The sequence below is a fragment of the Schistocerca serialis genome, chromosome 5, assembly GCF_023864345.2.
Source record: "Schistocerca serialis cubense isolate TAMUIC-IGC-003099 chromosome 5, iqSchSeri2.2, whole genome shotgun sequence".
NCBI lineage: Eukaryota > Metazoa > Arthropoda > Insecta > Orthoptera > Acrididae > Schistocerca > Schistocerca serialis.
The window spans coordinates 793,773,496-793,795,115 of record NC_064642.1 but is presented as its reverse complement, the minus strand read 5'-3'; the positions used below and the strand labels follow the sequence as shown (position 1 = coordinate 793,795,115).

At 39.5% G+C, this 21,620-nt stretch overlaps 1 protein-coding gene across 1 annotated transcript in view; it reads left to right on the top strand.

Moving 5' to 3' along the window:
* The first annotated feature begins 5,144 nt into the window (after positions 1-5,144).
* LOC126482226 (G-box-binding factor-like) overlaps positions 5,145-21,620 on the top strand; it is a 223,673-nt gene continuing 207,197 nt past the window's right edge. The window contains exon 1 of the mRNA XM_050106204.1: positions 5,145-5,297. The gene's annotated coding sequence lies outside the window, so the exon portion shown is untranslated. The remainder of the gene's footprint in view (positions 5,298-21,620) is intronic.

Here is a 21,620-nt window from a genome sequence, read left to right as displayed (position 1 = left end):
ACTTTCATTGTGTGTGTGCCGATAATTGATAAAGCCAGAACTCCAAAACAATGATTGATAGTTTACAGGCACCGATTTGTATTCGTTGCATTTTCAAATGTTCAGGATTGCAAGAAACTTGCCTTATTTCCTTTGGTGTCCCATAGATCTATGCAGGGACGATATAAACAAGCCAGCTGTCGTGTCAACAAAGTGAAAGGTTCGTTAAATTACGAAGGAAAAGAACGGAATTTAAGATTGTCAGGCCCATCGTAGTTTACACATCTACTTTGTTTTTAAATTGTACCTACCAAGTGACATTCAGTGTGGCAAATAACAGCAATTTACAGGTTAACACGACAACACAGTGATTAATATAATGATCTAAGTAGCCTGGACATTGATAAGGAACTTTGCTTTAACAAATATGTAAACCTTTAAGTACTCATAATTTAACCACTGTAACATGTGTTCCACATATTTTACTGAAGATTTAATTAACTACATGAAGTTACACTACTTTTGTATTAAATTATCGCATTTTAAAACATTAGTCTACATTTTCAGGATATTTATTGCCAGGACATTTCAGTTACTTGGGAATAACCAAACAATGAAAACCAAGTGTATTGCTCACCTCCAGAGAGTTCTTCGCATTGGACTGATAGGAAATCTAAAGTCAAATCACAGAAATAAAACCATAATGTATTACTTCACAGTGCATCAGAATTTCAAGTATATATAAGAAAATAGCGATTAAATAAGTCCACTTATGGATGAAATGTGATTTGTTTAAACTTTAGACTACAATCAGAACGATTAGTACACCAGTAAGCGACGCAAGCCGGCATTTTTTTATCAAAACACTTCACGACTACACGAAATCAAACTACCAGAAGCGAATGTTTTGGGGTAGCTAACATGGCGGATCTTGACTTGGGTCGGCTTCAAGTTTGTGACGTCATGACAACTCCTCTTATTTTTACCTCCACGATCCCTTATTTCGCTAGCTTTAGACGCCTGTAATCTATTGGGCCAAAGCCCATACTACAACACACTCGTAACTCAAAACGAACGACAATATCGATATCTCGATAGAGCCTGACAAAGAGTGTTCACATTTTTCTGGAAGACTCTGTATTATTCCATATATATCCATTTACTTTATTTTCACTTAATTACATCAGAGAAATGAAATAATTAACGAAATTGTCTCTTGTGGATATTCTCCAGTGTAATATACATCCTTTTAACAATCCTGCTGGCTGCCCCCTTGTCAGTACCAATGAAGCCTTCAATGGACAAAAAAAAAAAAAAAAAAAACCACCAGAGGCAAAATATTTGAGTGTCAGTAGTCGCTGCTTCTTTCGTGGAACAATCATTTCTGAGGGAAACAAAAAAAAAATGACATGAGACAATTTGACAATTCAAGAGAAATTTTGAAACATAACTTGCTAGCCACTCCATCCACTGTTATGATTATGTAGATTCAATAACTAAAGATTCCATATTAGCTGAATGATAAGTACCTATGTTCTTATGATACACAGATAACACTTACTTTATAATAAATATAGATGTAGTTGTGTGGATAATACTAATAACCCAAAACACAACAGCCATATCCTACAGCTTTCTTGAAAAGACTGTCTTTCCTGTTAATTTTATTGTGTTAATCTTAGCTTGAGTAAGCTCAAATAATTTATATATTTATAGGAATAATTCTAGGTGGTGTATAATTTTTTTTTTTTTTTTGCTCTGAACCATTCACTGTAAGATGGAAAGTTGTTGCCCAATGGGAGATAAGAGTGAACAATATTTTCTGCTGTAGATGTGGCTGAGTGAACTCTGGACATTAGTATACTACCGAACTTTTTGTTACATTAAACAGTCATAATAAGTTATCAGTTTCAGAAAAATGCCACCATCAGCTAACTGTAATCTGAAATAAAGGAGGACACGGAAAATAACTTGATTTTCAAGGAAATATAAAAACATACAACTCCAGGCAGTCCTTCCACATGCTACAACTATGTAGATTCATTAACTAGATTCCTGTTCTGCTCCTATAACATACACACATAGCTGTTATTTTATGATAAATATGGATGGGCTTATGCGGATAGTTTCACAAGCTGCAACATCGTCGCGAAAAGACACAGTGACCCGTATATGTAATAAGTTTCCTTTAATTTACGTCTATGGTCACAATCTTTTCTGTTTAACAGATTACCGGATTCATCGTTTAATTACCATCATCAGATCTGCAGCAAAAATGGGAAAAATATAAATACACTCGCAAATGTATACAGCTTAAGAACAATATATAGAGCATATTGAAAAGTAGTACTGACAAAATTTTTACATTTGTGCGCTTTAAATATGAAGAGGCATACCTGTCTCATAAAAACAAAGTCCTAATGCACTGCAGCCATAGTGGCATCGTCAAATGTTAAATGCGGAATCAGCACCAGCATCATCAAATAAATATAAATCACATCACATGCACGAGTCATGTTGTCAGTAAAACTACTGTTTAAAACAAGCTGCCGTACAGTAGCCGCAAGATGTTTGTGTAGTAAGTTGACCAGATGTCGCTAATGTCAGCATACACTAGTTTTCAATAATTAATTGAAACAGCGAAAATAAAAGGGGGATACAATAGTTAAAGTCTGTAATAAGCTTATAAAGTATAAAAGGTGTTACAGTAATAGAAAGCAATAAATAGAAGAACACGACAAAAGTAATATTGTTAAAAAGACGAAGAGTTAAAAAACAGTGCTTGACATATGCTCTAGTGCCAATATTCTAGACAATGACATAAATATTAAACACCGTTGATATTGCACGAATTCCAATTTTCACATAACATTGACAAGTGTCATTTTGGTTGAGTGTGACTACTATTTGTGATGCAGCAAACTTTCCGCCCATAATCAGTTTCTTCCTACACCCATGGCAACAAATCAGGTGTAACATGGGCAGTACCAGCGTAGATTCAATTTTTCAGGTCAGCTAAAGTGTTTGTCAGAGGAGGAACATACAGACGGCCTTTAATGAAACCCCAGAGAAAGAAATCCAGTGGTGTCAGCTCTGAGGAACTAGGTGGCCATGCAATTGGTCCTTCATGACCAATCCAGCGACCTGGGAAGCGATTATCGAGAAAAGCCCGAACTTCCTTGAGAAAATGAGGTGACGCACCCTTTCTTCATTGTTCTAGGGAATTAAAAAGTTTTCCAGTATATCCAGATACACAGTATCAGTACTTTCGCTATGAAGAAGAAAGAGCTGTACACTTCCAGCTTCCTAAGGGCAGAAAATACATCAACTTTGAGACTGTTATGAACGCATTCCAGGATTGTATATGGATTTTTACTGCCCCATATTCTGCAATTGTGGGTGTTCACCATGTCAGTGATATGAAGTGTTGACTCATTGCTGAAGATTATTGTGTTCGTGAATGTCTCTTTGTCCTCTATCCAATACAAAATTTGTACACAGAATTCCCCACGAGCAACCAACCCTTTCTGCACCAGTTACGTGCTTCGTCATTGTGAATCTATATGGTTTCAAGTGTAAACGTCTTTGCAATACTCACGAAACAGTCTTTTGTGGAATGCTAGTCTTGCGAGACACACGTCGCGTTGGTTTTTGTGGACTGCAGGCAAAGCTGTCCGCAACCAGTTCGACATCATTACCAACACTATGGCGAACCGGTGATTTATGATGTCGCCGTGAACAACCCGTCTCAACAAACTTCTTGTGTCAAGAGTAAATTGTAGGCTTGCTTGGAGGTTATTTAGCGCATTCTGTGCGAAATTTACGCTGAAAAGTTTTGCAAAGTCGGTTTCATGAAACCAAAACACACAGTGAGCATTCTCTGCACCAATGGAAGTAGCCATTTTAACTGTGCAGTACGCTGGCGCTCTTTGTGGCAGAATGGTTACCCAGGCACTAGGTGAAGCGAACCTGAGATTGTTTGCTACAAAATTACACATCTACCGATTCTGTAAGTTACCTCAATAAATTTCTATATCGTGCCAAAGTTGTAGAGTCCTCTTTGTTTCTCCTTGTACATTCCGCAAACCATTATGAAGTGCATGGAAGAGGGTATGTCCCATTGTATCAGTTATTAGGGCTTGTTTCCGTCCCATTCACAGAGAGCATGCGAAGAATGAGTATTTAAATGTCTGTGTGAGCTGTAATTAATCTACTCTTGTCCTCAAGATCCTTATGTGAGTGGTACATATTCGTAGAGTCATCAATTGTAGCCATTTCTTGAAATTTTATGAGTAGGCTTACTAGGAATAGTTTACATGTTTTCAAAAGTCTGCCAAGTGTCTTTAGTATCTCTGTGACACTCTCCCATGGGCCTTTCTCTGTATATGTTCAGTATCTCCTGGTAGTCTTGTTAGGTATGGGTCCCACACACTTGCCTAGTATTCTAAGACTTGTTCACACGAGTGATTTGTAAGCAATCTCCTTTGTAGACTGATTCCACTTACCCAGTATTCTACCAGTAAACCCAAGTTAACCACATGCTTTACCCACGACTGAGACTGAGTGATCATTTCATTTCATATCACTACAAAGTGTTACCATACATGTTGCTATTTGTATGAATTAGCTGATTGGCACTATGGCGCACTTGAGATTATAGTAACCTATACGGTACTAGGCCTATACCTTCTCGTTTTGGAAATACGCAATTTTAGGTAACATTTAAAGCAAGCTGCCAGTCTTTGCATCACTTTGAAATTTTTTCAAGACCTGACTGAATATTTATGCAGCTTCTTTCGGACAGTAGTTGCATAAATATTGTCAGATCTTGATTAAGATAGGCAACTTGCGTTTCTGTTAATGGTCAGTTTCTTATTAAACTATTAGAGAAATATTTAATTTTCTGATCTTTCAGCCAGCTGTTGTTAGGCAGCACAAAAAATATATTAATGGATTCACACTAACTTTATTGTTGGTTTTGAGCGTTTCTGATTTCCGATTTGGCAGAATTTTTTCCCTGCCCCCACAGCCTAGCATCTTTGAATTTCCTTTTGTTGTGATGCCAATTACATCTCTGGTGATGCAGAATTTGAATGCAAGCAGAATAGACGCCGAGTAAGGAATTTCGGAACGACGAACCACTTGTGGCAACTTTTGCGTTTAGCAGAAACATCTTACCTTGTGGTGAATTGAATTCCACCAAGTCTCTACAGTTCCTTGTTGCGTGCTGTCAATAGACACATCGTGTATTTATGACAGAGATTATATGGATTCGGTCATTTGAACTAAAATGAGACGGGAAAATAATTAGAGGGAAGGTAAGAGTGAACAAAATTTGATGATTTCTTTCAAATCAAATACGAACTTCACGGTCTCGCCTTGTAAATTATTTTGGATTCGTGACTGAAGAACCGTATGTATTGCGGATATGATTCATCCAACAATGTGAGAGAATGGGTGAGCGCTCATGGATATTGTGGGCAGTCATCAACGAAATTGGGCACATTGGTAATACGTTGATGTTTACTTATTGCCCATGGGCACTGATGTTCAATTTTCTGTTACACACACACGATTTATATGTTGTGGTGCCCGCATCAATGATACAGTAAGACTAATTTTTTTAACGAAAGGAGACGAGCTAGCAGGAAAATTGTAAGGCTGATCCAAAGAGCTGCAACTACACTTGGACCTCGGACTATACTACTACGAATCGCTTTGTCACCCTAATTAAGATTTGAGTGACGAAGGGGGGGTGGGGGGTACGAACACGTATCACATTTTAGTTGAATTCTTGACTTTTACGCTGATCAAATGTAGAAGAAGTAAAGCTCTCGTGAACCCCAAGATTGGTTTGGACACCACAGTGCTTAATTAAACATCGTCCTATTGGAGGTGGTATGCTGTTGCCTTCCTTCGACTTTGGAATATGGTTACCTAGCCAGTTAAGGGGAGTTCTACAGTGTAACATGTGCTCTAAATCATTTCGGCATTTTTCACGTTAACAAAGACTGGCATAGCTGAAAATGATGTGACTAGGGATCTAACTCACAACCTATGAATTCGTAATCTGCAACTGCATCACAGACACATTCAAATATAAGGATTTTCTTTAATAAAAATTACATACTGCACCTTCCCTCCGCCCCCCCCCCCTTTCATGTTTCTAAACATCAGGGTTCACTACTAGTCAGTTTGTTACCATAACCAGATTTTCTGCTTTCACATTCGTAGGCTTCAACTCACTACCAGATTGTCACCTTCCAACCTAACCTAGATTTCGGGCTGCACTACAGAGCATTCTGTAAGCACAACAAAGATTTCAGGGGGTGGGGATCCAAGGTGTAACTCAAGCCCTTTCTTATATTTTGATATGTTTTGAAGTTCACATGATTTCAGCTGCAACAGTTGTTGGAGTTCAGCTTCCATTATTTGTAAATTATATTCGAACAACCATGATATAGAATGGATTCTGCACAACAGTTAGAGTTTTGGTCTTTTGCAATAATATCCAAAAGGACACTGCTTGCTCAGAGGAACAAGACTGCCAACCACATACCATGTTTTCAGTGGGTGTGGGGAGGGGGGGGGGGGGTGATTGTCACTGTCTGTTCTGGTAATGAGGAAATTTCAAACACATCAGGCAAATATATTGAAAAAAAAAAAAAACCCTGGGAAAATCTCGTTTTTGCCTCAGTAGATGAAATGGTTTACTGTGGTGTCATGTGGCAATGCGTCATTGCTTGCTGGGTGCAGCTGAGTATGTGCACTGCTTCCCTACTCCCTCATTACTACTGCTTCTCCCCTTCCTACTGCTCCCCTCAACCTGCAGTCAATGCTGCCATCACTTCTTGTCACTTGCCTAGCAGCTGCTGACGAGAGGCATGAGGAGGGGTTTGTTTGTATCTGGTTCTGAGACTGTAGGTGCAGCGGCCTTAGACAGGGTCATATGTGCACGAGTTGTGTCTGAGTGGTTGTGTGAATGTGTGTATGCTCTCATTTTCTGACAAAAGCTGTGGCTGAAAATTTAGTTGTGAGAGGATGATTGACTTTTTTTATGTGCCTGTCTGTGACTCAGCAATCATCTTTATGGTGAGTTGCTACCTATCCCCATTATTATCGATTCTCAGAGTCTTTGACAAGCTATCTGTTGCATGGATTGATCACCGCGGCCTCATTTCATCGACATGCTGTCTGTCTCTCGGGAATAGCTGATCACACGTGTGGATTTCCGCGATGGACCAAAAGCCCAGTCCGTTTCTGCAGGTATCTGTAATGGATTGGCTGTGCCAGTCTGAAGCCATTCGGTTCCCACTAAAGTGCAGTTCCTGCATGTCGGATCTAGTCTCACCTATCGGCCTGTGGGCTGGGTCTGTTTCTGAGTGGTGTAATGCAGAGGATTTTTGTTGTTTATTCACGGACCCAGGACTGCGGTGCTCCTTAGCAGGCCAGAGGCCGTGGGTGATGGATTTCAGGAATTGTGACTATCTCACTGCAAATGCATTGTGCAGTGTGGCACTTTATAGACATTTTATTTGTTCTATTACATTTAGGCACTTCAAAAGTAGTTTACACGTCAAAAGTATGGACAGTAAGAAGAAGAAAATTGTGTCAGTTTCTGGCAGTTCCTACACTAAGCACTCGTCTATTTCTCAAAAGAAAAATCACGCAATACCTACAAAATAACAGATACATCACAGTGGGTAATAACTGACAATAATGGACATAGTGGAGCCAACATTTTATTGGTGGTCACCTACAGTGTTAGTTTACACAATTCTTCCCCTCCTTATACACTTCTTTCAAGGCACCTATTTTTTCTGAGGTTATTTCTGAAATCAGTGAAGGTATCTTAAATCTGACTTGTGACTCCAAGGAAATGCGTATTTTTGTCACCAAATATGTTTGTTGTTGTTGTGGTCTTCAGTCCTGAGACTGGTTTGATGCAGCTCTCCATGCTACTCTATCCTGTGCGAGCTTCTTCATCTCCCAGTACCTACTGCAGCCTACATCATTCTGGACCTGCTTAGTGTATTCATCTCTTGGTCTCCCTCTACGATTTTTACCCTCCATGCTGCCCTCCAATACTAAATTGGTGATCCCTCGATGTCTCAGAACATGTCCTACCAACCGATCCCTTCTTCTAGTCAAGTTGTGCCACAAGCTCCTCTTCTCCCCAATTCTATTCAATACCTCCTCATTAGTTATGTGATCTACCCATCTAATCTTCAGCATTCTTCTGTAGCACCACATTTTGAAAGCTTCTATTCTTTTCTTGTCTAAACTATTTATCGTCCATGTTTCACTTCCATACATGGCTACACTCCGTACAAATACTTTAAGAAACGACTTCCTGACATTTAAATCTATACTCAATGTTAACAAATTTTTCTTCTTCAGAAACGCTTTCCTTGCCATTGCCTGTCCTCATTTTATATCCTCTCTACTTCGACCATCATCAGTTATGTTTAGTTTTATTGAAATAAAATAACATCAGTGGTCTTAATGAATCACATATATACCATTTGGCTTGCTTTCTCCATCTAAAAACAGTTCATTACAAAAGATGTTGATGTTAGTACTTAAGAATTTTGCTCACGTTAGTACTTAAGATTTTTGCTCATGTTAGTACTTAAGATTTTTGCTCACATCAGGAAACGCCATCTGCTTGCAAGTTTTTTTGTAGATATTTCCTCATTTTCACTATTGTTTCTTCTACCATAGCTACAAAGACAGAATGTCAACTTATGTCTTAACTTACCCTTGGGATCTCAATTTGTCAGGGAAAAATCCTAAAACTTGCCTGGAAATCAGGGAGTTGCAACAACCCTAGTCCACTGCCTGCTTTTATTGGCTAGTGGAATGACCATGCATCACTCTTTAGTCTGTAATCAACAGTATATCACTCTTATGTTCAACATAAGGGAAAGGGAAAAGTATGTTTCTAGCACCAACCAAGAACCCGGGTCGACCGAAGCGTCCGATCACACCCAACGGCTTTGACACGTTACGTAACGCTGTTGTGGTGTGTGACGTCATGACGGTGCGGAGTTTGGTTTGTGAGTGTGGCGCGTTTCTAGGTGTCGTGTCGTGGTTCGTGGTGCCCTCTGGTGGTGTGTTTAAGGGTTTCGTGTTGTGTGGTGTATTGGGTTCAGTTTGGTCTTACTGATTCTTGTGGCTGGTTATCGTTTTGGCTGTGTTTGGAGTGGAATTGGTTTCATTGAGTTAACGATTTAGCGTTTTTGTGTGAAAGTTATTGTAGTGCCGTTTGCTGTAGAACGTGTGTTAATTTGAGTGAATTAATTTGTTGTTGCTTGTGTTAGGTATGGATATGACCGATAAAATAAATAGTCTGCGACTCCGTGCTATGATGGGCGTGACTCATTTGAACCGGATCAAATTTCTACAATTTTCCGCTTTGATTGCGGAGGTGGTTAAGTGCGCTGTCTGTCGGAATGAAATGACATTGGCAAAATTTCCAGCGTCTTGGAGCAGGGACGGTTATATGTGGCGGTGCCATAGGGATAACCTTATGGTGCTCCAAACATCGCGGTTCCTGGTTCGAGAAGTCTAGGTTGGGCATGCACGAGATTGTGTTGTTGACGTATTACTTTTGTTACAGATCCTATCAAAGTTTTTGCGTGCTTGGGACTGGCATGAGTGAGAATAGTGTGCTTGACTGGTTTTCGTTTTGCCGTGCAGTATGTTCTGAGTTTATTAAGTACAGGGGTAAGTTGGGTGGGCCTGGGGTTATGGTGGAGGTGGATGAGACGCAGTTTGGGAAAAGGAGGTATGGGAGGGGTAAGTCTGTAAGTCTCTGGGTGTGGGGAGGCTGTTGTACTGGGGGGGGGTTTCAGAATTTTTTTTTTTTTAGGGTTGTGTAGGGGCGGTCTAAGGCGGAATTAGTGGGGTTAATTGAGGAGTTTATAGAACCGGGTAGTAGTTTCCGATGCTTTTTCCTGTTGTAGCGGGTTGGGTGAGAGGGGATACAATCATTAACCATAGTAGTTTAGAGTTTAAAAATTATGAGAAACGGGGGTGGGGGGGCGTTAAGTCAGTTCTTGGGAGGGGGAAGAGGCACTCTTCTAACCTACAGTCTCATTTAGATGAGTACTGTTGGCGGAAGAGCGTCCCTGAGGGCCATTGTTTTCTTTTTTTGTTTTTTCTTTTTTAAGGACTATTAGTAAGATGTACAGGCTGAAGGTGGTTGGTTTGGGTGGCTGGGTGGGTGGGTGGCTGCGGCTCGGGGGGGGGGGGGGGTTAGTTTTTGGTACTGTTTTTGTGTGTGTGTGTGTGTGGGGGGGGGGGGGTGTTGGTTTGTGATTTGGTTGTGGAGGATCTATTTTGTTGCAGTTTTTGTTGAGTTGTAGTGTGTGATTGAGATTTTTTATTTTGTGTTTGGTTTTTGTTTATGGGTATTTTATTTTTTGGTGAGGGGTGAAGGGAGAGGTTGGGTTGGGGGGCGGGGTGTGGGTAGGTTGGGTCTTTCTTTTCGTTGTGTATTATTTCGTTGGTTTGTGGTTGTGTGTGGGTGTGTGTATGCATGGGTGTGTGTGTGTGTGTTTGTGGCTAGGTGTGTTCCTGTGTGTGATTGTGGTGGCCGACCTAGGTTGCGGCGCCGGAACTTTGTTGTGGTAAGTTATTATTTTTCTCATTCTTAGAGTATTTGTTGTGTGTCGGGGTCAAGGGAAGTGTTCCATTACAATGTGTGGTTGTAGCTGTGGGGGTTCCGGTATCGGGAGTTGCTGTTGAGCTATATAGGTCAAGGGAAGTGTTCAGTTTGTGGCTGTGGCCGTGGGTGTTCCAGTATCGGGAGCTGCTGTTTTTCAAGGGAAGTGTCCAATTCCAGAGGATATTGTGTTTAGTGGAATTTGGGGAGTTTTGTGTTGTCAGTTTTTTTCGTTGATTTGTGTTGTTTGGTATGATGGTGTGTGCCTAAATTTGTTTATATTTACTTTGTCGCTACCCAGCCCCCCCCCCCCCCCCCCCCCCCCAATTTCCCACACTTGTCCCGTTAGGTTTTTTGTGGAACGTGCGTGTGTTGGTTTTTCAATGTATTTTCTTGTTTGTTGTCATGTTTACGTAATGACGTCATAGGCACCATATTGGAGTCGTGCTGTATGGTCGCTTCCACCATATTTGTTACGTCTTATGTCAAAGCAAACGGGTGGAATCGGACGCTTCTGTATTTCCAAGAACCCATTGGAAAGCATTCTGTCCCCTCTGTACAGGCATTATTTGTTACTTTGCACCATAACTGGTCAGTGTCTGTTGCTTGTCCAACAGACTGTGGGGTGCAGGATAAGTCTCTGGTGGTTTCTTGTCAATTGCTCTCAAGTTGGAAGTGCAGATTTTTTTTTTTTTTTTCCTTGCCTTCCTGGTCAGACCCCTAGGCAATCACAACTGCTTTTGTGCAAGATAGCACAGCTGATGGCTTGTGACATCTTGTTTAGTGAAGGTTTGGGCTGTAAAGGATTATGTTAAATTTATTTATGCCATTGATTATTGAAAAAAAAAAAAAAAAACAAGTCCCTAATTTATGAGTATTTGGTTATGCTTTGTTTAGGATTTTCTAGGTAAACACAATGGCTTTCTCAAAGTTGCAAAGAAATTGTTTTTTTTGAAGCATCTATGACTAATATTAATTGATCTTTTGATGTTTATTGTTCTGTTTGAAATTTTGTTTTGGAGGAATTGAAAACAATATTGTAAGCATTTTACAACCTAAGTTTTATTTCACTCTTCCTAAATATTTTTAATGGGTAGGAGATCTAAGCAATGTTCTGTTGGCCTACAAATTTTCTGTTGCCATACATCTTATGAAGGAACCCTTTTAGATTATGAGGTGCAGGTAAGTGTCACACTTTCAATATATTTTAATCTGCTTCTGCATAGTATATGCTACATCGTCCTAGTAGAAACAGCACTTCTTTATGTTGCACTTTAGTGTCTAAAATGATGATTCTATGTTACTGATATGTTGTTTCCTGGCCAAACCTGTTTCAGGGCCAGTAGCTCCTTCTGAAATTAAAGTGAAACAAGAGGGACAAAGGGAAAGGAGCAGGGAGGTGTGGGATGCGGGAAGAGCTATGTAACAGTTGCCTAGAACCACGGATCAGGGAGACTTAATCGGTGGAATATGGAGAGACTGACGCAAACACATACTTCGTAATTAACTGCATATACTATACCCAGTTCCTCAAACATCAACACATATGCTAATGCATAGAAGAGATCATAGTGTAGTGTTGACCATGTCCCTGGGCAAAGAGACGTGAACTTGGAAACCAAATTTCGGAAATATCTGAATATGTTTTGTATTGTGAATGATACTAATGAATAGTTGAAAAAAGTTTTACCTTCTCCTTTGTAACCATCTCCAGCATTTATTCTGTAAGTGTTTTTTTTTTTTTTCTACATACTGTACCTTAAAATATGCTGCTCTGTTTTATAGCAGTGATGAGTTGTGTAACTTACTGTAAATTTCGAGGGTGATCAGGAAGTCTAATCCACCGGTATTTAGTTGGGATTCTCTGGCTTGCCTGTTCTGTTTCATCGGTTTGTCAGGTGCCATATTGTTTACAACATGCTCCTATGCTGTTTGCATTGCTGAGTTGTCAGAATTTTCGTTGAGTGGGGGAGGGTGGGATGGCTGTGTGCTCCTATGGAAATTATTGTTGTACAATAAAAAGTAGTATACAGACAACTAAAGATGCAGTGCCATTTTCTTACAGGTATAGGTATTATCTGATGTGTTAAAGGAGGATGTTTATTTTGATCAACAGTGATCTTGACAGCACTGTTTCGGTACCTTACTATACAGGGAGTGTCCCAAACTGTTGCCACTTAGAATAACTCTGAAAGTGTGATAGTAGCTGAAACGTTTGTGGGACAAATGTTATGTGGGACAATGGGGCCAATAATATGATGTTGGTTTTTTGTTGCTAGGTGGGGTTGCGTCAGAGATATGAAGGTCACTTTTTTTGGGGTGGCATGAACGTCCATTTACAGAAGGTGTTCAAAGCGATGGCCATTGGTATCAGTGCAGTGCTGCAATCTTCTTATCACAGATTGAGTGATATTCCTTATAACATCGGCACTTATTGAAGCTCTGACGATTCTCTCTCGTATATCGTGCAAATAGTAAATATTCACCGCATACGGTTTATCCATCTAACGTGCCATTGACATGTACACACCATTCGACGGTTTCGCAATACAACACTAATAGAAATGGTAAGACTAGAATCGTTGAATCAAGTGAATGTGAATAATGTATTCTTTTGAAGAACAGATCGATACGCTTCTCATTTACGGAGAATGCCAACGAAATTCAGTGAGAGCTAGAGACTTATACGCTGAAAGATATCCTCATTGTACTCACCCCACATGTTGTACATTTAAATATATGTATCATAAATTGAGAACAACTGGATCTTTAACACATCGGAAACATATCCGGCAAAGGAAAGTTACTAACGAGGAAATGGAAATTGGTACTCTTGCCACTGTGGTTAGAGATCATTGTGTTAGTTCGCATCAAATCGCAAGGGAATCTGGCATGTGCCAGAGTAGTGTTGTTTGTGTTCTGCATTGCCATAAATATCATCCTTACCATATCAGTCTCCACCAAGAATAAACTGGTACGGATTGTATGCATCGCATTGAATTCTGCCAATAGGTTCAACTTCAGTTTCATAGGGATGACCCATTTATTAATTTGATTTTATTTACTGATGAGGCTACATTCATGAACTATGGAAATGTTAATTTGCATAACATGCATTATTGGGCCACTGAAAATCCATGTTGGCTGCAGCAAGTTGCACACCAAAAGCCGTGGTCGGTGATTGTGATAGTATAGTGTGGGATTCTGGAGGATGGAATTATAGGCCCCTGTTTCATCAAAGGAAATCTTAATGGGAGGAAGTATGCCACATTCATGCAAGAAACATTAGGTCTGTTATTGGAAGAACTACCTTTAGGAAAAAGGAACAGAACGCGCTATCAACATGATGGGTATCTTGCACATTTTTCGCTGATGGCTAGAAATGAGTTGCAGGGACAATTCCCAAATTGTTGAATTGGACATAGAGGTGATGTGCTGTGGCCGGCTCGTTTGCCAGACTTAGCGCTTCTGGATTTTTTTCTTGTGGCGATTCGTAAAAGATATTGTTTATAAAGATGTTCCAACTACTCCTGAAGATATGCAAGAGAGAATTGTCAAAGCATTTGCTTCAATAAGTGCAGATGTGATAAGAAATACCACTTACATAATAAGAAGATTGCAGCACTGCATTGATACCAATGGTCATCACTTTGAGCACCCTCTGTAAATGGACGTTCATGCCACTTTTTTGACCTTTGTTGACCTTCAAAGATCTTACTGTTACACATCATTTGATTTGTTTCGATAGCCACTATCAGGAAATAAGTACCAAATTATAGCATCCCATTTAAAAAAAACAAAGTTGAACTTCATATCTCTGATGCGATCCCACCTAGCAACAAAACACCAATATTATATTATGGCCCCCATTGGCCCATTGCAACATTTGTCCCAAAAACTTGTCAGCTCCTATCATACTTTTGGAGTTATTTTTCGTGTCAATAGTGACTCGCCCTGTACACTTAGCAAACAGTGTGCAACAACACTAATTTTCTAAATTCTTATCTTGAAGATGCCTTTTAATCTGTTGCAGTTGATGAACTTTTAGTACAGTGAAAACTGAATTTTGAGCTTCTTGGAAAATTTTGTTTCTTTGTACAGTGGCTGATACATTAATCAGCAGTAGTTTTGGAAACATTTGCAATACATAATTTTCTAAATGCAATATAACTGAACTTAGCCGACAAATAATAATATTCATTATTAATTGCATTATTGTGGTCAAACAAAAATAGGCAGAGCAAATTTGAATTTGGATCTCCTCATGTGGATCAGAGCTAACCGCATCTTTTGTTAGATGGCAGGACAAAACCACAGATTGTGGTACCACCCATCAGCTGGACACTCCTATTTCAAGTGTATACAGTATGGTGATCATGATGTCACTTATTACACATGCAAGCAGATACAAATAATAGTAGTATTTAACTGCAGAAATACAATAAAATTAGTGGGTTAACTGTTTGAATTAGATGGGACAAAATAAATATAACAGTCCTAATAATGAAGACGTAGCAGAACACATACTAATGCAACAATCAAGCAATCAAAATCCTCAACTGTCAGCAAAACCTGCAAAAAACTGGTATCAGAAATTTCCCTTGACCTATATGGGCTGGCTTAGACAAAGTCCACAATACCACGAGGCTACACATGGTTCAAAAACCCAGTACTGGATACTTCACTTGACCAATATACTTCCAATGAAATCCATGATACCACAAAATCACATACAACTTGACAAATCGTGTATCTGACATTTCACTTGAGCTACAGAGTTATTACAATTAAAGTTGTTCCAGTTTCAAAACGTTGTAGAAAAAAGAACCGCTGCTCAGAATAATGTCAGATTTTAATCGAATGTTATCGAAGAAGGGGGAAGTGTTATGGAAACAAAAAAATTTAATGATAATCTCTCTACTAAATGGTGCTATAAGCAGCATCATGTAAATGAATTTGCCTACAAATGACAAATTAATAGCATTATGTCAGATACAGTGTCAGTTGCACATTAAACTGGCTGTGCTGTACAAAGTGCATGACCACACAAGTTTGGCATTCATCAGTTGTGGCACTGTTAATTAGATAAGCGTGCCACAACGGATGGGATAAATTGAGTTTTACTTGTCCTGAGGCCAAAATCTGTATAGAAAGCAACATCACTTTTTGTTATTAGACGGCTGAGCCTGCCGTAGTGGCCGAGCGGTTCTAGGCGCTACAGCCTTGAACTGCACGGTCGCTGGTTCGAATCCTGCCTCGGGCATGGATGTGTGATGTCCTTAGGTTAGTTAGGTATTAGTAGTTCTAAGTTCTAGGGGACTGATGACCTCAGATGTTAAGTCCCATAGTGCTCAGAGCCATTTGAACCATTTTTATTAGACTACTGAAGGACAAGTCTATCATGTATACATCATTTTCTGCCAGAAGTTGATTTCAAAAAACTGGATCTTCTCAGTGTCTCAGAGGCCACAATTGAATGCATTGCACAATGTGTACCTTCAGTTCAGCTACACTTGCAGTCAGAGGACTGAACATGGCACTTTTCAGACAACTCAATAGCCAGAAGTCACATGGATTAAGATCAGGTGATCTGGATGGTCAGACTGTAGGGAAATTACGGCAGATAATTCTAGCATTTCCTGAATGCCTCTGCAGCAACACCTTCACTGACTGTGCCATCTCCTACCAACACATTGATGCTGTTGAAAGGTTGGAATAATGTTTGTGTGCAGAAGACTTTCATGGCATTTGCCAATGGCTGTATGGGCAACAGGACCTGCAGGACCCATGTCCTCAAAGAAATATGGCCCTACTCTAGATTGATGCTGTCAACCCACACTACACAGCTACCTTTGCAGAATGAAGCAGCACTGGTTGATGTGTGAGTAGATATTCCATTGCCCTTATTCTGCTATTCTGGAAATATATTGGAAATGGAATTGGGCTTTGTCTGTCCACAGAATATTTCACAGCTATTCATTGTCCACTTCCATGCAACCAAGAAACTCTAGAGCAGATGTTTGTCTTACTGGCAGGTCAGTATGAAGTGGGTCATTTTGTGTGGATAGCATTGCAGGATGTTTTGTAGAATTTTATGCCCCATGCTTACAGACATGCCCCAGGTTCGGTCAGTTCCCTGTGCACTGTGTTTGCACAGCATTGCTCAACCTCTTTTGGAATGCTGTGGCCACATCTGCTGCTGATGTTGGATCATTTTCTTCCTCCCTCTGCCACATTTCACTTAAGAAGAACCGTCTCTTCAAATTTTGAAATCAGTTTTGCCAGACCTTTGGCAAACAGCAGACCAACACCTTTTTTTTCCCATACGCTTGAGTATCGTGAACTTCTGCATAGCTACTGGCAGTCACCATTCTTGTAGAAGAGCTATACCAGCAGTGCACAATCCAGCATTCAGTTACTAATGCTGAGCATCTCAGATGAAAACTGAGGAACAGCTGTGTACCTCACATCTTTTATTTTCTGTATATTGCCTATTACAGTGCCATCTAGTGGTAAAATTTTCATTCATCCCACCTCCCATAATATTTCGCCCTTCAACTATATTCAGTTCAAATTTGACATCTTTTCGAGCAATAGTTCTTTTTATACAGCGTTTTGAAACTGGAACTTCTGTTGTAATCACCCTGGATATAGCTAAAACAAACTCCACAATACCACAAACCTAATGTGCTCCAAAAATTAATATTGAAAATCTAACCTCTCCAAACAAATTCCACAGTATGTACCAATCTCAGCCCAACAGTGTTACCAACAACAAAAAGAACATCCCAAAACTTCATAAAAAAATTGCATTAACTATTCTGATACACCAGAAACACACAGTTATACACACTAACACACACACCTTACATATTAATAAAGAAGTAAAAACATGCTAGTCAGTCTATATACATAGCTGGCAATACCAAAATGGTTTGTCACCACAATGTCTCGAACAGCCAGCCTGGACTTATCAAACAAGGAACTCCTCTGAATAGAACATCATGTGTTGTCCCACAAACGCCATCACCACATGTACTGATCACTGGTAAAAAATGCAGCAATTTTGACCAGTCTCATACCTTCTCCACAAATTGACATTTCACATACTTATCAATTAAACCGAATAACTGTAGGAATTTAATCATCGTCCACGTCATCTGCCATTGTGAATGTAGAAAACTATTTGTGAACTGTGTTGTCATATCAACAATGAACAAAAAGACAAAACATAAAATTAAATCTCCAACCATAAACAACACACACAGTAGTAATTCCAGATGCGAAAACTGCACAAAACTGCCAGCATCAAAATAGCTCACTAACAGGCCGGTCACACACTCTTCCAAATTTGTTCTCACAAACAACACTGACAGAGGCCAATGAATCACTAACATCACTCACAAACACTTTCGAAAATGAACATTCCTCACTAGAGAATGCCACTTTGTACTCCACATGTCCTGAGCAAACACGATCCGTTTCAAGTACGCTGCACCACCATGACATCGCATAAGACGATATAATCACATCACTGGTCAAAGTGGCACTGCAAACTTTGGTTTACCCGTTAGAAGACACTTGAACACTTGCACTTTGCATTTCTACTGCTATTTACAAAGCCAGCCTATCTTTTTATTTCTTTCTTCTTCTTCTTCTTGTTCTTCTTTTTTTTTCAAATCTTCTGTATGATTGATCATCCTGATTTCTATATTACTTGAATTTCATATGGTTGGGCACTAATTGCATGTGCTTGGAGAGGTGTTCCAGGAAATCTTCAAAAAATATTGAAAAGTCTCACTCATCTGGATTATTGTAAACATTTAATTTTTGCACAATTTAAAGCAGTTTTGGGTTAGTAGACAATAGGCGAACATATTATTGATACATAGTGTTATGCTTGCAAAGGTAGCAGTATGTCCATTCTCCTGAATGCCATGACAGTTGGGAATGTGGGGTAAGGAACTTGCAGATGTTCTTGCTTATGATGCCTGTAATGTGAACACTAATTTGATGGGTCATTACCCTGAATTCAGTGACCTTCTAATAGAGATAGAGTTATGTATCAATGAAAGAGTGGGTAAGAATGTAAGCTGCAGTTATTGAAATCTTACTAGTCGACCATGATGCACTTCTTGACTGTTCTAAAGGGATAAAGTTGCCAAATCTAACGACAACTTGAAAATTGAACAATAATGCGTTGATTCATGTTAATGTGAGAGGGCCCACCAGTAAACTGTATTTGAATTATGATACATTCATCACTTCACAAGTTCGTCGTCGTCATTACAGAGTATTTAGTGTGTTTTCAGTGGTTGACTTGGTCCAGTTTTTTATGTTATTTGCTATCCACATTTTTATGATTTACTATTGTAATACTTTAAAACTACTACTACTACTACTACTACTACTACTAGTAGTAGTAGTAGTAGTAGTAGTATTGTTGTTGTTGTTGTTGTTGTTGTTGCATTCAGGTTCCTCTTAGGTCAGTTGTTCGTTATCTTTTTTTTTAACACATTCTGCAGACAAAAGGACTGGAGAGATCTATGAAAAAATAAGAAAACTAACCCAGTGTAGGCCACAGTAAATAATGACACTCTTATCATCTCACAGTATACAACGGTACAGGAAATTGCAGGATATATCAGATTGGTACTGGAAACAGGACGAGATTTTACATTTACATTATCAATTCAAGGAGATAGCTATGTTAACTATGATTCTGAGATCTGCTGAATGTTTTTGATTTTTGTAATCAAAGCTATACAGGTGGTAAATGACACTGAATGGACTATTTTAAGGTAAGGAATCGGTGATCAGATGTGGGTGAATGAGACTTCACTATATTTTAAAAGAGTAATATGCCTGAAGAATGCATGTGCAGTCTTGTTTGCTTTGAGGTATAAATGATTGTTGTTATTTATGCCTTTTACTTCTCTTTATCACAAACTATGTAGAGTTTCCAATTCTTGCATACCTTTTTCTTAGAGATTTGAGATGCCCTTCATAACTATTTATTGTTAATTTGGCCACTAAATGCCAGTCTGTAGAAGTCACCATCCAAGTTAGTACTTGGATCATTTAGAATTATTTGGGTTAATTCTAGAAGTGAGCATGGTATGCTACACAGTTACTGTTGAGCTACTGAAGTTCTTAGACTTGATTTTGTCAGTGGTACTGTGTTAATCATACTCAATTTATTGTTATGCAGTTAATTGGCAACTGACTTGCTGCATTGGATAAACTGGTTCCCCTCAGATCAGCGCTGTCGGGCCTGGCCAACACTTCGATGGGTGACCATCCGGGCCGCCATGTGCTGTTGTCATTTTTCAGGGTGCAGTCAGCCTCGTGATGCCAATTGAGGAGCTACTCGACCAGACAGTAGTGGCTCTGGTCAAAGAAAGCCATCATAATGATTGGGAGAGCGGTATGCTTATTACACGCCTCCTCCTCTCCACATCCTCAGCTGAGAATGACATGGCAGTCGGATGGTCCCAATGGGCCACTTGTGGCCTGAAGATGGAGTGATATGCTGTTAATTAGTTTTCTCACTCATCATTAACTCACCAGGTTTAGTGGGGTATTTGAGCACGGTGGAAACTTTGAACTGGGCTCCAAGCTTCTACTAACTTACTGACACAATCATGACAGTCTTATTAGGAACTTCCTCAAGTTCACTACAAAAAGAATTAGGCAAAAGTGTTCCACTTTTCAGTGAACTAGAGTGCATCTGGCAAATTGACATCATGCCGCAGATGTAACCATAAATGACGTGAGATGCCTAGAAGCAAAATTGTACAAAAAGGAACTTGGGATATAAGAGAGGACTCACAAATTATTTTCACCTACACCTCTCATAATAACCAGAATGTCATAGTGAGTAGTGCATATGGGCCCATAGAAAGTTCTGATCACTTTCAGAAGCAGATACTCTTAATCACAGATATGAGGCCATTTATGATTTTCATGGCAGGTAAGAGAAATAACTATGGGAGACTTTGTTCTTTATCAGGAAACTAGTTTAATGTTCAGAGTTGCCACTCATAGACGATGGTGTTAATATTTGCGGTATTTACATGAACAGGGTTCAGAGAGAATTTAAATTAGCGTCGGATGCTAACATATTAGTGGGCTCAGGTGTATGGGAGGAAAATGTAAGGTGTCTGTGTTGATGAAATCAAATATGTTGTACTGTCAGCTGCGATTGTCATTGGTGGGAAACAATGTTCCAAGAAGGTGGTGCAAGATAACCAAACACATGTTGCACATGCTCTATGACATTTGATTCACTATAGTTACAAACAAATATTGTTCAAAGTGTGTGATGATGGATGACACAAAATGTCACTTCTCTAAGGCAGTGTTTTAATTGCCTATGTGTCAGATGTGTGAGCAAGCGGTGCAAGAGGCAATCAGGTGTTGTAAATGTGGCATTACCCACTCATTTCAGTCCAATAGGACCCCTAATGATCAATGCAACAACTGCAGTTGTGAGCATTTCACCACATATGATCAATGTAGAGACTATCATAAAAGAAGATGTCTTAGGAATAGAGTGTTACTCACCAAATCCCATTTCAAAAAGGTGTAGCTACGGTAGAGTTTTTTTTTTTTCAAGTGGTAAGGTGGTTATGTGGTTAAAATTACTTACATGCACTGGCCGTCATAACCAGCAGTCAGATAGTATGTCTTGCACTGCATGTATGATTTCAGTAACAATTCTCAGTAATTCAGCCACCACAGTCCACATTCAGCTCAGCTGCAAGCAATAGTAAAAGTGCATTTTTGAGGGCACCACAAGCTAGTGTTATGAATTAACTGCCAGAAGGGAGACCAGTAGGCCTCCATGTAGATCTGTGAAGACACAATAACTGCCAGAGCTTTTCCCAGCACTTATATTGATCATTACAATTTCTTTTGTATCCAATTGTCTTAAATATTTACTGATCCCACAGGAGATAGCAGAACCTAT